We start from the raw sequence: 13947 nt of genomic DNA, 5'->3' as shown, positions 1-13947 counted from the left end.
ATGATTTAAAAATGAGAAAAATTTGTTTTGAAAATTTATGTTGTTACAAGTTGGTATCAGAGCCTTGGTTTGAGGGATTCGAGTGCATCTTCGGATGAATCTGAACTCAAACTGAGGATTTGAGAAAGTTTTTCCTAAAATAAACAATTTTTCCAAGAGAGTAAAAGATTTTGAGAACAGCAGAAGGAAGCAGTGTGTACGATCAGCCAACGCCTGAACGGTTATTTCCCAAAATACCCTTACATTATGTGTTATGAGATATGTTATGATATGATATGCATGCTAGAGTAGGCTAGGTATTCATATTAGGACTAGAGTGGCCTGAATTGTGATGCCTTAACCTAGGGATATTTCTGCTGCTATGTGATGCTTGAGAGTGAGTAGATAGCAGTGAGGAGCTTATGAGAGGTCTACCGAAGGATAGCCTATGCCAGCGAGATGTAGAGTGCTTGTGATCTGGGATCCAAGGAGGAGGACTTAGGGTGAATACTAATGTGGTGTGGACGGTAGTATAGGGCCCGTACTACTGAAAACACCGGAGCAGTGCGCACTCTAAGTAAGAATCCTTTGGGTACTAGGGAACAAGTAGGGTTGAGTTATCGAGTGCGAGTATGCTCGAGCGAGTCTCTGATATTATTATGTTGTATTTCAGAGACATCATGGTTGGGACACGCCACAGACCTGAGCCGAGCGGCGTGAGTGACGAGGAGCTTCGTCAGATGATCCACGATGAGGTGGCGTCGGCAATCCGGGTCGAGATTCCGGAGATGTTTGGGTCTATCAAGACCACATTGATTGAGACTTTTGATTAGCGGTATGCAGCAGTGACTGAGGCTGCGGCTGCTGCGGCTACTGCAGCTGTGGTTGCTGCCAGACCTCAGGGAGGTGACTCGTTGTTGCTTTGAGAGTTCAACAATATGAAGCCACCAGAGTTTGACGGGACGCAGGATCCGATCGCTGCGATGAGATGGATTTCTGATATCGAGGGATGCTTCTACACGTGTTCATGTCCGGAGCATCTGAGGGTACGGTTCGCATTGAACCAGCTTCGCTTGGGATCGAAGGACTGGTGGAAGTTCGTGACGGCGAGCTTCACTCTTGCAGAGATTTTAGCGGTGACCTGGGAGAGGTTCACCACCATGTTCAGAGACGAGTATGTTCCCCCAGTGGAGAGGGAATGGTTGGTTCAGGAGTTCTTGACCCTCAAGCAGGGTACTGATTCAGTTACTATGGTTACCAGGAAGTTTCAATAGAGGGCGATGTTCTGCCCTGAGTAGGTGTCTACTGAGCAGGCACGAATGAGCCGGTATTTGGGCGTCTTAAGGAGGGATATTCGGGAGTTCGTGTAGAACTCGACTTACCGGACATTTGCTGAGCTCCAGGAAAATGCGCGGAAGAGGGAGATTGAGTTGGAGACTCAGGCCATGGAGGAGGCCGAGTCTCAGAGGATGGATCAGCGGCCGTCACAGTCTCCGCCGGCAGCCAAGCGGGCCAAGTCCGCTGACACGAGATCCGGAGGCCAGAAGGGCCGCACTTGTGGGAAGTGCGGCAAGGGACATGATGGGGTCTGTCGATCGGGTGCTTGCTACAAATGTGGCAAGGAGGGGCATATCGCCAAGGATTGCCCCAAGGGGTTTATGGTTTGCTTTCATTGCAACCAGACTGGCCATCGGAAGGCCGAGTGCCCGCAGTTACATCAGGGATCAACACAGGGATCTGCACCTGCTGCTAGGGTTACTGAGGTTCGGCCAACGATGGTCGAGGCACCGAAGGCTCACGGGAGAGCTTTCCAGTTGACAGCGGAGGAGGTCCGCGCAGCGCCCGATGTTGTGGCTGGTATGTATTCTTTATTTATTTATGCTTAGTTGAGATATTGTGCTTATATTATGATATGCGTAGGTACTTTTCTTGTGAGTTCTGTACCTGCCTTAGTGTTATTCGACTCGTGTGCGAGTCGATCATTTGTGTCGATAGCGTTTAGTCGGCACATTAGTAGCCGACGAGAGGCGTTGAGTCGACCTGTATGAGTTTCCATCGCTGACGAGCGAGTGGTGTATGCTACGGATGTGATTCGAGGATGTGTACTCGAGATCTTCGGTGTTGAGTTCCCGATAGATCTAGTCTCAATTGCAATGGGGGACGTATGTGTCATAGTGGGCATGGATTGGTTGAGCCGATTTGGGACTGTTATAGACTGCGAGCGACAGTTGGTGACGATACGAGACCCTAGTGGGGGAGTACTTACGGTGTACGGCGAGGGTACCCGATGTGGGTCGGCATTTTGTTCCGCCGCCAGAGCGAGACAGAGTTTAGAGCAGGGCTGCAACGGGTTTGTAGCCTATGTGATGGACACACGAGAGGCCGCTGGGAGGCCAAGTTCGATCGATGACGTTCCGATAGTGCGTGAGTTCCCGGATGTTTTTCCCGAGGAGTTGCTGGGTGTGCCTCCCGAGAGGCAGGTGGAGTTCCGCATCGATTTGGTTCCGGGGGCAGCGCCTATCGCCAAGGCGCCTTATCGCCTTGCGCCGCCAGAGATGCAGGAGTTATCCTCGCAGCTTCAGGAGCTGCTGGGGAAGGGGTTTATTAGACCGAGTAGTTCCCCTTGGGGAGTACTGATCCTTTTTGTCAAGAAAAAGGATGGTTCACACCGGATGTGTATTGATTACCGGGAGTTGAACAAGTTGACGGTCAAGAACTGTTACCCATTACCGAGGATCGACGATTTGTTCGATCAGTTGCAGGGGGCGTCTTGGTTCTCCAAGATTGATCTGAGGTCTGGATATCATCAGATGAGAGTGCATGATGAGGATATCCAGAAGACGACGTTTAGGACTCGTTATGGGCATTACGAGTTCGTGGTGATGCCTTTTGGGCTCACCAATGCACCAGCAACGTTCATGGATCTCATGAACAAGGTGTGTAGACTGATGTTGGATCGTTCGGTGATCGTATTCATCGACGATATACTGGTGTATTCGGGATCTAGAGAGCAGAACGAGGAGCATCTGAGAGAGATCCTCGGGGTATTGAGGACGAAGAGGCTTTATGCTAAATTCTGCAAGTGCGAGTTCTGGTTACGGGAGGTCCAGTTCTTGGGACATCTTGTTAACCAGGATGGGATTTTGGTCGATCTGGACAAAATTGAGGCGATTATGAGGTGGGAGGTGCCGAGATCACCCACCGAGATTAGGAGCTTTTTAGGATTGGCCGGCTACTATCGGAGATTTATCAGAGATTTCTCCAAGATCGCCGTGCCTCTCACCAGGTTGACCCGGAAGGGTGTTGCTTTTTCATGGGGTCCGGAGCAGCAGACCTCGTTTGAGACACTTCGCCAGAAGTTATGCGAAGCCCCTGTGTTAGCCCTCCCGGAAGGGATGGAGGATTTTGTGGTGTATTGTGACGCATCGATATCGGGGTTGGGTGCAGTACTTCTGCAGAGGGGGCATGTGATAGTGTATGCATCGAGGCAGCTGAAGCCTCATGAGACTAGGTATCCTACCCACGATCTGGAATTGGGGGCAGTGGTGTTCGCCCTCAAGATCTGGCGTCACGATTTGTATGGGGTTCGGTGTACCATATACATGGACCATAAGAGCTTGAAGTATTTGATGGATCAGCCCAATCTGAATGTGCGCCAGAGGAGATGGTTGGACGTGGTAAAGGATTACGATTGTGAGATCCTGTACCACCCGGGTAAAGCTAATGTTGTAGCTGATGCGCTGAGTCGTAGGGCGGAGAGTGCCCCTATTCGAGACACTTGTATGCGATTGACAGTGATGACTCCGGTGTTGGACACCATTCGGGAGGCCCAGGCAGAGGCCGTGAGACCGGAGAACCGCAAGAGAGACAGGGTGATTGGGCAGGTACCTGAGTTTGTTACCGATAGTCGTGGGCTTATGACCTTTCAGGATCGGATTTGGGTGCCGTATGCAGGCAGGACGCGCACCACTTTGATGGGGGAGGCGCACCGATCAAGGTTCTCGATCCATCCCGGGGCCACTAAGATGTATTTGGACTTGAAGAAGGACTATTTGTTGGGTTTTGAGCATTCTAACACTCCTAAGTGTACATGCAGCCCTAAATACCTTGGATCTATGTTTTCTCTATTATACATGCAAATATGAACTTTCCAAGGTATTCATCCTAACTAGCATAATAACATTGATTCATATGAATATATCAAGTTAGAATTACATACCTCTTTGATGTAGAATGACTTCATGAAGCTTGAGTGCCTAGTGCCCCAAGTGTGACACCTCAAATGGTTCACACAACACCAAATACACTTGGAATAACTTGAGAGAACATACACACTTCATGAAAATCGGCTAGCCCTCATGTTCACTCTAGTGGCCGATTTTGTCAACAATAAGATGCTTATATACTTAGTGACAATTAGGGTAAACCCTAATTGTCATGGCTTTCCATTTCCTTGGATCCATGGGTTCAAACATACCATGGAGCATCCATGGAACATCTTATGGGTTTTAGCCCAACTTGACAATCCATGGAGCATTAGCCCACTATACAAGTATGGGTGATTTACACAATCAACCCATATATTTAATTAGTCTTCTTTTGATCACTTAATTAATTCTAGATTAATTCTTGATCAATACTAATTAAATAATCTTATTAATATATTATAACTTATAATATATTAACAAACCTGAAGTGTTATTTCTCTCATTATAGTCTATCCAAATGCATGATGTCATGCAACCCAAATGGACCATGTCGGGTCGGGTCAAGTCTTACCAATTATAGTTATGGACTTAGACATTAATCCAACAGTCTCCCACTTGGATAAGTCTAAAACTATTAATGCGTATGACTTCAAGAACCGACTGGCAATTGTAGCTCTCAAAAGCTTCCGTCGAACTCTGACCTTTCCGATGATCTCTGACCTTTGTCAATGACTTGTCCATTAGATAAGTGATCATATATTCCTCCATTCTAGATATCATATGGACTGAGACATGGATTATAACTCATTCTCTCAGTCCATTTGTTGTTTCCCGATTTCCGATTCATGACGACTGACTGATTGAACAAATCAAATCAGTCCTGGCTTGGCCAAGCACTCACATGTGTCATCACTAAATCATCGAGGGCCCCACATATATCGCTTTTATCCCGAAGGTAAAAGGAATGGATAAACTTCGACTCATATGGCTTGTTCTACTACTTGTTGAATGATACACAAAGGCATGTTTTATAACATCGAGTTACCAATGCGTTTTCGCGCAATCAATGTACAACCAACTTATAGTAACAACTCATATCTCTAGGTTTGAAGAATATAAGATATTATCGTCTCATGATCACTCGTGATAAAATCCATGAAGTGATTCAAATGAGCGCAGGTTGAATCCAATACTCATAACTTATGAGCACTCATGAATGTTGTAGCACCTCTTGGCTATGTCCACTACCTTGGACATCTACAAACCCGATTCATGACAGTCTTGCCTTAATACCTACTTCCAACGTATTATCGACTGTGGATGGTTTGAATAACTTAGTCATTCGAGAAGAACGACCTAGTTATTCTGGAAGTCAAAACATGCAAAGTGAAACACAAGAATAATCGAATCCAATATGATCTCAGAACTTATGAATATAAATAAAACAACTTTTATTTATCACCATATTGATTACACATCATTCATTGTATACTGTTTCAAACTATCAACTTTATACTTGAATTAAAACAATAGTTGTCCCATGCTCCAAGCATGTACACTATGTTTTTCAAAACAATAGCTTTGCCATACACCAAGTATGCACTCTATGTTTGTCTATGATCATTACTTTGTGAAATAAACCAACTGAACATCATTTTAATGATTCTAATTTCACACTTCCAAATCCTTATCGAAAAATGTGAGAATTTCAAATTCCTATCATTATCGAAATCTGTTTAGATTTTAACCTTATATGCACTGATCCTTCTGTAATGAATATGTACAAAGTCAAAAAGACTTGTCAACAGTCATTATAAGGTATTCCAATGGAGTTCAACTCCATGGAAACTTAGTCTCATATTCAAAGTACATTGCTTTGAACATGCTTCTTGCATTAAGTTTTCTAATCTTACACAGATAACTTCCACCTATGGAGACAACTCCATACTCTCATTTTGACTATCACTTCTGAACAAGAGATGCCTCTCTTTCAGAATATGTCAATATGGTCCTTCCAAAATTAGCACTATACTTCCAACTGTCCCTGAGCAACCAATCTTTGGTAAACCTTAGATTGTCCTCGACAATTGCTTAATCCTTTTAGTCATATCCAATTCTAGACCTTTTTCCCTTCTTAATGCCCCAGGCATTTGGAAAATTTTAGAAAGGATGAATATTATAGCACGTGCAATCGATCCTATATCCGAAGCATATGGGACACGATTCATGATATCTCACATAAAGACATGATTCTAGACCAGTCTTTTGCTACAAAATTTTTTATTTGCCATGTTCTCTAAATTTGACTATGAAGAGGGATGCCGTAATCATAATCGGATTTTGAGAACGCAATATATGGAATTTCCTTAAGTTGAACCAATCCAACATGAAATTCATATATATATATATATATATATATATATATATATATATATATATATATATATATATATATATATATATATATATATATATATATATATATATATATATATATATATATATATATATATATATATATATATATTCTTGACTAAAGATGATTAAGGTCTCAATCTAAGCCTTTAGAACTGAAATGAAGTATATCCTCTCCCTTAATTATAGCAAAACAACTTTTTCAACCCATACAACTTCACGAATTGAAACTTTTGTTTTCTATAATTAACATTGCTAACTTGCAACCTTTATCATAATTATCATGGTCCCACTAACATGATGATTATTAGCATAACACTTATGCTTCCACTAGCTTTGACATGTACTGGACTTCTAGAAATCAATACTTTATTGACTTTCTTACCAAAGTTCAGACTTCTGATACGAGATGTTTTGATAAAACTTTATCAAAATCATACACCTTTCCTTAGATAGCATGCATGTGTGTCTAAGAAATTTCAGAACTATGAAAAGGGATGCCGTAATCATAGTCTCAATTGTTTAGACCTTTTGCCATCTCCTTCAAATCTACTTGGTGGAAGTGTTTCCTCACCATCATTTTCATGAATCGGAGAGAAACCTTATGACCCTTAGATTTTATGGTGTAAGTGTTCTTATCCATGTGAATCTGTCAAAACCATAATCACAAGACTAGGTTAGTGATAAATCCAAACTCATATGGACTGAACTTATGCAATCTTAACTTCTTGCCACCTGGCAGTGCAGTGCCTGCCATTGCTTCCAAGTAGTTATGCAAACAATTGAGAACATGTAGAAATCAAATGTATAGCCAACTTTACTGGAATGGGCACAGAAATGTCAACACGATAGGTTATAAACCTCACGTCGTGTGCTAGTGATTAAACAATAGGTTTCATTCTTGATTAGTTCTTGAAACTATCTCAAGATCTTTTAAGACTCCCACTGTCCTCTTGACATATAAGACTCTCTTGTCAAATATTCAAGGGATAGTTCGGATTCTTTATCAAGACAAAACACTTCACACAATTGGACTTAGTTGGTCTTTGTTTTATCCAAAACATCACAACTTACCAACTTCAAATGTACAAGATGATGGGTTTTGCGCATTCTAACACTCCTAAGTGTACATGCAACCCTAAATACCTTGGATCTATGTTTTCTCTATTATACATGCAATTATGAACTTTCCAAGGTATTACCCTATCTAGCATACAATACTTGATACTTGGGTAATCAAATGGATAGAATACATACCTTTGTTTGATGTAGCTTGTCTCCATGAAGCTTGAGTGCCTAGTGCCCCAAGTGTGACACCTCAAATGGTTCACACAACACCAAATGCACATGGAATGACTTGAGAGAAATGGAACACTACTTGAAATCGTCTAGCCCTCATATTCACACATTAGTGCACGATTTCTTGAGCCATGGGATTCTTTTATATGGTGGCTATTAGGGTTACACCATGTAACTCATAACTTTACCCATTCCTTATGCTCCATGGATTTTAACCTCCATGGAGTATCCATGGGTCACCCCATGGACTTAGTCCAACATAAGGAATCTTGGATCACAACCCCACATATATAAGAATGAATGATTTACACAATCAACCCATATATTTAATTAGTCTCCTTTTGATCACTTAATTAATTCCAAATTAATTCTTGATCAATACTAATTAAATAACCTTATTAATATATTAGAACTTATAATATATTAACCAACCTTAAGTGTTATTTCTCTCATTATAGTCTATCCAAATGCATGATGCCATGCAACCCAAATGGACCATGTCGGGTCGGGTCAAGTCTTACCAATTATAGTTATGGACTTAGACATTAATCCAACAATCTCCCACTTGGATAAGTCTAAAACTATTATTGCGTATGACTTCAGGAACCGATCAGCAATCGTAGCTCTCAAAAGCTTCTGTCGAACTCTGACCTTGTCGGTGAACTCTGACCTTTGTCAATGACTTGTCCATTAGATAAGGGATCATATATTCCTCCATTCTAGATATCATATGGACTGAGACATGGATTACCAATCATTCTCTCTGTCCATTTGTTGTTTCCCGATTTCCGATTCATGATGACTGACTGATTGAACAAATCAAATCAGTCCTGGCTTGGCCAAGCACTCACATGTATCATCTTTAAATCATCGAGGGGCCCACCGATATCGCTTTTATCCCGAAGGTAAAAGGAATGGATAAACTTCGACTCATATGGCTTGTTCTACTAATTGTTGAATCATACACAAAGGCACGTTTTATAACATCGACTTACCGAATGCGTTTTCGTGCAATCAATGTACATCATAGTAACAACTCATATCTCTAGGTTTGAAGAATATAAGATATTATCGTCTCATGATCAATCGTGATAAAATCCATGAAGTGATTCAAATGAGCGCGGGTTGAATCCAATACTCAGAACTTATGAGCACTCATGAGTGTTGTAGCACCACTTTGTCCACCAACTTGGACCTCTACAAACCAACCCATGACAGTCTTGATTCGTATCTACTTCCAACATATGACCGACTGTGGATGGTTTGAATAACTTAATCATTCAGGAAGAGCGACTTAGTTATTCTGGAAGTCAAAACATGCAAAGTGAAACACAAGAATAAATGAATCAAATATGGTATCAAATCCTATGAATATAAATAACCACTTTTATTTATCACCATACTGATTACTCATTATTCATTGTTTCGGTTTTATCAACTTTATACTTGAATTAAAAACACTAGTTGTCCCATGCTCCAAGCATGTACACTATGTTTTTCTTAAACAATAGCTTTGCCATACACCAAGTATGCACTCTATGTTTGTATATGATCCTTACTTTGTGAAATAAACCAATTGAACATAATTTCAATGATTCTAATTTCACACTCCCAAATCCTTATCGAAAAATGTGAGAATTTCAAATTCCTATCATTTATCGAAATCTGTTTAGATTTTAAACTTATATGCACTGACCCTCCTGTAATGAATATGTACAAAGTCACAAAGACTTGTCAACAGTCATTATAAGGTATTCCAATGGAGATCAACTCCATGGAAACTAAGTCTCATATTCAAAGTACATTACTTTGGACATGCTTCTTGCATTAAGTTTTCTAATCTTACACAGATAACTTCCACCTATGGAGACAACTCCATATTCTCATTTTGACTATCACTTCTGAATAAGAGATGCCTCTTTTCAGAATATGTCAATATGGTCCTTCCAAAATTAGCACTATACTTCCAATTGTCCCTGAGCAACCAATCTTTGGTAAACCTCAGATTGTCCTCGACAATTGCTTAATCATTTTAGTCATATCCAATTCTAGACCTTTTCCCTTCTTAATGCCTTTGGGCATTTGGAAAAATTTAGAAATGACAAATATTATAGCACATGCAATCGATCTTGTACCCAAAGCAAATGGTACACGATTCATGATGTCTCACATAAAGACATGATTCTAGACCAGTCTTTTGCTACAATATTTTTATTTGCCATGTATTCAAAATTTGACTATGAAGAGGGATGTCGTAATCATAATCGAATTTTGAGAACGCAATATATAGAATTTCCTTAAGTTGAACCAATCCAACATGAAATTCATATATATATATATTCTTGACTAAAGATGATTAAGGTCTCAATCTAAGCCTTTAGAACTGAAATGAAATATATCCTCTCCCTTAATTATAGCAAAACAACTTTTTTAATCCCTGCAGCCTCACGAATTGAAACTTTTGTTTTCTATAATTAACATTGCTAACTTTCAACACTAACAATAATTATCATGCTCCCACTAACATGATGATTATTAGCATAACACTTATGCTCCCACTAGCTTTGACATGTACTCAGAAATCAGCTGGACTTCTAGAAATCAATACTTTATTGACTTCCTTACCAAAGTTCAGATTTCTGATACGAGATGCTTTGATAAAACTTTATCAAAATCATACACCTTTCCTTAGATAGCATGCATGTGTGTCTAAACAATTTCAGAACTATGAAAAGGGATGCCGTAATCATAGTCTCAGTTGTTTAGACCTTTTGCCATCTGCTTCAAATCTACTTGGTGGAAGTGTTTCCTCACCATCATTTTCATGAATCGGATAGAAACCTTATGACCCTTATATTTTATGGTGTATGTGTTCTTATCCATGTGAATCGTCAAAACCATAGTCACAAGACAAGGATAATGACAAATCCAAACTCATATGGACTGAACTTATGCAATCTTAACTTCTTGCCACCTGGCAGTACAGGGCCTGCCATTGCTTCCAAGTTGTTATACAACCAATTGAGAACTTTCAGAACTCCTATGCAAAGCCAACTTTAACTGGAATGGGCATATAATATGTGTACATGCAACCAATTGAGAACTTTCGGTTTTGAGCATTCTAACACTCCTAAGTGTACATGCAACCCTAAATACCTTGGATCTATGTTTTCTCTATTATACATGCAAATATGAACTTTCCAAGGTATTCATCCTAACTAGCATAATAACATTGATTCATATGAATATATCAAGTTAGAATTACATACCTCTTTGATGTAGAATGACTTCATGAAGCTTGAGTGCCTAGTGCCCCAAGTGTGACACATCAAATGGTTCACACAACACCAAATACACTTGGAATAACTTGAGAGAACATACACACTTCATGAAAATTGGCTAGCCCTCATGTTCACTCTAGTGGCCGATTTTGTCAACAATAAGATGCTTATATACTTAGTGACAATTAGCGTAAACCCTAATTGTCATGGCTTTCCATTTCCTTGGATCCATGGGTTCAAACATACCATGGAGCATCCATGGAGCATCTTATGGGTTTTAGCCCAACTTGACAATCCATGGAGCATTAGTCCACTATACAAGTATGGGTGATTTACACAATCAACCCATATATTTAATTAGTCTTCTTTTGATCACTTAATTAATTCTAGATTAATTCTTGATCAATACTAATTAAATAATCTTATTAATATATTATAACTTATAATATATTAACAAACCTTAAGTGTTATTTCTCTCATTATAGTCTATCCAAATGCATGATGCCATGCAACCCAAATGGACCATGCCGGGTCGGGTCAAGTCTTACCAATTATAGTTATGGACTTAGACATTAATCCAACACTATTGGTGGCCCTGTATGAAGAGGGATGTAGCATGGTTTGTTGAGAGGTGCTTGACCTGTCGCAACATCGGAGAGGATCCGAGCTGACTTGGGAGCCGGAGTTGGAGATGCGGGAGCAGCATCCAGAGTTGTTTGCGGAGCAAGACTTCGAGGGCGAAGTCTGATTCTAGTGGGAGACAATTGTAACATCCGGATTCCCAGGTATCTTATTTTATTTATTTATCTTGAATTTTAGAGAGGGACTCGGCGAGTAGGCGCTCAGACTCGCCGAGTAGGACCGCACATTTCTTGCCTGATTTAATGAAGGACTCAACGAGTCGATGCGTGGACTCGGCGAGTCCGCGCTGTATTTGGAAACCCTAATTCTCGGGGTCTGTGCCCTATTTAAAGGCCTTTATAGCCTCCATTTGCGGCCAAGGCACCCCTGCGAAACCCTAGAGAGCAGAGAGAAAGCTTGTAGTGCAAGAGGAAGGCTAATTCACCATTTCTTGAGTGCTTTAGCAAAGGAGAAGTGGTTTCCAACAAGAGGAGGTCAAGGGAGCTGTGGATCCAGGGTTTTCAAGTTCAGATCTACACTATTGAGGTATCAAATCGAACTTCCTTTCTGTTTTGGGTTAAGATCTATGATTTAGGGTTTTCTTTAACCTTTTAAGGCTTGAAAAGTTGAGCTTATGGTTCCTTGCTGGGTTAGACCTCAGATCTGAACCCATAGAGGTCCAGAGAACCTTCCCCTTTCTTCTTTATGCTTGTTCATGGAGCTTTGGAGACTAGGTTGCCATTCTTAGAGTTATTTCTCCATTTATGACTTGATGTGGGTTGCATGCACGTAAAGGTTGCACCTTTACGTGACATTTGAGCACTTGAAGGGTAGATCTGATAGTTAGGGAAGCAGATCTGACCTTAGAAGGACATTTGAGTAAGAACGTGGAAGCAACTCGCCGAGTCCATAAGTGGACTCGACGAGTCGAGTCGGGGTTGCCCCGCGATTCGTGACAGGTGGAACCCGTCGAGTGGGTCGATGACTCGACGAGCCAAGAGAGGCTAGAAGGATTCAGAGAACCCGCATGGACTCGCCAAGTCGCCCATGTGCACTCGACCAGTCGGTCAAGGTTTGACCATTGACTTTCGTTGACCTTAGGGTTCTGGTCAAGACTAATTCAAGAGAGTTCAGGGAAGGGTAGAATGACCTTCTACCCAATCTGTAGCGATGAGGCTATGAGAGAATATTGATCGGTAATGTTATTTGAATAATAGGAGGAGGCTAGGTCGGGACGTTGAGCACGAGAGTTCATCCGACTTCATTGAGGTGAGTCTTCTCACTATACTGTACCTGGAAGGGTACCTATGTGTGACCGGAAGGTCTTGTATGCTATGAGATGTATGTGCTATATGCGGTTATGTGATATGTATGTGCTATGTGAGTTATGTATGTTATGTATGATAAGGACCGGAAGGTCATGATGATAAGGACCGGAAGGTCAAGAGGTTACAGACCGGAAGGTCGATACGGGTAGGACCGGAAGGTCTACCGGAATTCGGGACGGAAGTCCCCTGAGACACATGGATCGGAAGATCCTACAGGGTTATGGCATGGAAAGGCGTATGTGTTGTATGTGGTATTTGGGGAACTCACTAAGCATTTATGCTTACAGTTGTAGTGTTATGTGTTTCAGGTACTAGCAAGGACCGTGGGAAGGCGCCGACATGATCCGTACACACTTATAGAGACTATGTTTTGAGATTCTGGGATTTGTTTGTTATGATGACTTTGGATACAGTTTGTTGTTATTGTTTTTGATGATTGAAAATATGATTTAAAAATGAGAAAAAATGTTTTGAAAATTTACGTTGTTACAGGCGCTTGTCGGCATAGCTTTTCTCCCGACTCTGAGCAGTCTGGAGCCTGCTCCGGACCTGCTGAATCTTCTCAATGGTCTTGAGTACCAACTCGGTACTCCCCATGACTCTCTGATCGACCTCGCCCTAACAGATTGGGGTCCTAAATTTCCTCCCGTAGAGCATCTCGAAGGGAGGTCGATCTATGCTAGCGTGGTAACTATTGTTATACGAAAATTCTGCTAACGGAATATACGTATCCCAACTGCCGCCAAAATCTAATACGCATGCGCATAGCATATCCTCTAGAGTCTGAATAGTCCTCTTACTCTGCCCATCCGTCTG

This window comes from Lactuca virosa, chromosome 1 (genome assembly GCF_052849685.1).
Source record: "Lactuca virosa cultivar CGN04683 chromosome 1, Lactuca_virosa_CGN04683_v6, whole genome shotgun sequence".
Classification (NCBI taxonomy): Eukaryota; Viridiplantae; Streptophyta; class Magnoliopsida; order Asterales; family Asteraceae; genus Lactuca; species Lactuca virosa.
This window is presented reverse-complemented; position numbering follows the sequence as displayed.